Raw genomic sequence first — 3307 nt, 5'->3', positions numbered from 1 at the left:
ATGTATAGCAATACCCGTCTTATGAAGCTCATCCTTATTTAATTTAATTAAAGAATGACCACGGCAACTTCATTTTTCAAATGACAATTAGCTATTAATTTCGTAAAATTTGATAACATTAGGCCATGTTGATTTGATTATATGGATGACATCCGCGCGCGCATGAATTTTCGGCCGTTTCCAAAAAAAAAAGTTTTCAACCATACTGTTAATCGTACAAAACAGTTGCAAAATGAGCAAATATATACCGTAAGTTGCAAAAAGAATATTAAAAAATGATAAAAATGTCGCAAAATGCCCAAATCAAACAAAAAAGACGAAAATGTAAAAAGAAATAAATTTAAAGAGTAGATTATTCACCAAACCATACTCTGTGTCATTTTTTCAACCTTCATGACCACGCAGATTTCATAATGAAAGCAACCTTTTTTTTTGCAAAACTTTTTTTTTTTGCACGCGCGCATCAGTTTTGGGGTTCCCAGAGGATGTCATCCATATAATCAAATCAACATGGGCTTAGTCATTTTTAAAAGTCTTACTGTTTGGGACAATGTTATTCTGATACCTCACAAGTAGTAATTTCCAATATAGATGTACATTTTAAAATGCATTTTCTTGTAGGGCAAAAATAATAGACAATTGATTTTTCAAAACCACTTATTTTTTAATCACCGTCAGTTATTAATAGTTCACTGTAAACTGAAATTTAATCTATTTTTCATAAACACTCACACTTTGACTTAGCAGAAATAAGAGAGTTGACATTACTTACCATCGAAGATTCCATATTGTAAAGTCGGAACAACATCCTGCCAGTAACCCTTCAGTGGAACAACCTGGGAAAATTCAAAACGATGAAACGGTCAAACGTAAGCACAGGTATTGATTGCTGGGAATAGATTTATCGGGTTGGTTAGTCACTGATTTTTTTAAATTAAATGCAACCGATGTTTCTGTTGACATCACCGTCTTTATTGCAATTTCTGCAAAAGGCTGTGCAAACAATTCGAATGAGTTTTGCCAGTGACTTCATCAAATTAGGATATAGATTATGTATAATTATGAAGTAACATTACATAAAATTACACGAAAGTATCTGTAAGCTAACATTCAATTCGGTTTTATTTTATTTTATTTCATTTTTTTTTTATTTTACTTTATTTTATCTTATTTTTTTGAAATTGCAACGGCCACTCACGGCTGATTATGTAGGATGTCTTCTAGCATAATCATAGCATATTCAAATACTTAACATAGAGTAAAGCAAAGGAACAAAAAAATCACATTAAACTTTATTCAGACAGTGTCATAATACACATGCGATTGACATGCAGGCAGAAAAAAAACTAACTTGATATACATGATAATAATAATAATATACATCATCTGTCCCAACTGCTGTTTGATTTTTATTTCTTATCTTTCTTAAAGTTTATTCAGTATAATAATCCATTTGACAATGAATGAGTAGACATAAACATAACTTTATATATTACATATAAGCATAAAGGTTCATCTGTGTTGGTATAAAACATCATGACAAAAAGGCTAAAAAAATTTACGTCCACATCTCTTGCCATGGTGAAACAAACGAGGGACAGCGTAAAGTAACATTGTAAAAACAGGTGAACATCAACGATCAAGCTACGCCAATTCAGAAGTATCCCAGCATATACACATAGAATCTCCAGGACACTCCGTTTCTCTGGACAAAGCTAAAATTATGGACTTAGAACCGGATTTTCTTCTAAAAGGAGTGAACGAGGCTGTGTAAATTGGGGCCAACTGTCCATTACTGAACAGAGACCGGGGGCGACACAGGTTATCTGGCACGTATGGCTCTCTCCTGCAATCACGTGTTTCCGACGTCACGTCCCGGAAGCTGCAGTCCACGGGTACAACCCGTGAACAAAGCTGACGGAGTCAACCGAAAATTTGGGTAAGTCCAAATTTACTTCAGGTTGGACATAAAGTTTCAGCCTTCTCGTCATAACTGTATTCATATCCTAATAATTATATAGTAATAATACATGCATGTAAAAATGAATAGGGCACACTTTATATAAATGTATACACATGCTAATAATAGTACATATGGAGCCCCAATATTTTCTAGAAATAACCTTTACTACTCAAGAATGCAATAAACGTAACACGTATTTGAAGAGCTTAGTATTGTATTTTACATGTTGAATATTTTTTGTTGTTGTTTAAAAGTCTGACCATGTATGTCCATTAACTGCTTTTGTTTGACCATTAAATACAAAAGTTAGATAATCACATATAATAGTAGCATGTCCAAATCACTGCTGCAATACCAGGGGGTCCAAAATCTTACCAAATTCTACCCATGTGCTAAATATGATTGTCATTTATAATTCACCCATTCCCTTCTCGAGTTATGCTGCTCACGCACACACACGCACGCACGCAGACACACATACAGATATACATACGCAGGCAAGGACACGCGCACACATGCAGAAATCCACGCACGCACATACACGCACACACAGACATACACACGCACACACGCACGCATACATACACAAACACACGCATGCACACACGCATACGCAAGCAGACGCATACACACATGTACCCATGCACAAAAATATACACACAAACACATGTACACACACAAACACATACACGCACGCACACATGCGTGTACAAACATAACAAACGTGCACGCACACACAGACAAGAACGCACACACACACACTAACGCACACACATACACATACATACAAGGTGTTTCATGTGACAAAGACACATTTATGCTAGAACGTGGTCCAATTTTTTGTAGTCGTGGTATTTTTAAGCTCCACGGTACCCAGATGTTCTGCCGTGCTGAAGGTCAGCGTCACTTGGCTGCCTCGTGCAAAAACCTAAACAACAATAAAAAATCGCGACTGTTATATGCCTTCTTCGCTGTGCTTGATATTAAAGTGAAATTGCCAGAGAGTCATACAGAGGCTACATTCAAATTAAAGTACTATCCTATCCAGAGCCGAGTGTATCTGCTTCTAAGCCTGAATGTGTTAGGGTTAGGATCGGGCATCCGCGTATGTACATGTAACCCTACACACACAGTGACCACAATGGAACGTATTTTTTAACGGACAAAGAAGACACGGAGCAAAAGCAATACAAATTTATGCCGGATACGATTGTCGACTCCAGCCCGCTAGGATCATATTTCGCAGAAGCGCGGGGATTCCTTATTTGGAACCTGTAAGTGACGCCGAGCCCGAAGAACTGACCAATCAGAATCCGTAAAAACCATAGTGCTTCATCGGGCGGG

At 36.9% G+C, this 3307-nt stretch overlaps 1 protein-coding gene across 1 annotated transcript in view; it reads right to left on the bottom strand.

Moving 5' to 3' along the window:
• LOC109476993 (polycystic kidney disease protein 1-like 3) overlaps positions 1-3307 on the bottom strand; it is a 42631-nt gene that overhangs the window by 12038 nt on the left and 27286 nt on the right. The gene's annotated exons all lie outside the window — the stretch shown is intronic.

Source organism: Branchiostoma belcheri, unplaced genomic scaffold (assembly GCF_001625305.1).
Source record: "Branchiostoma belcheri isolate BF01 breed outbred unplaced genomic scaffold, Haploidv18h27 scaffold4, whole genome shotgun sequence".
Taxonomy (NCBI): Eukaryota; Metazoa; Chordata; class Leptocardii; order Amphioxiformes; family Branchiostomatidae; genus Branchiostoma; species Branchiostoma belcheri.
This window is presented reverse-complemented; position numbering and strand designations above follow the sequence as displayed.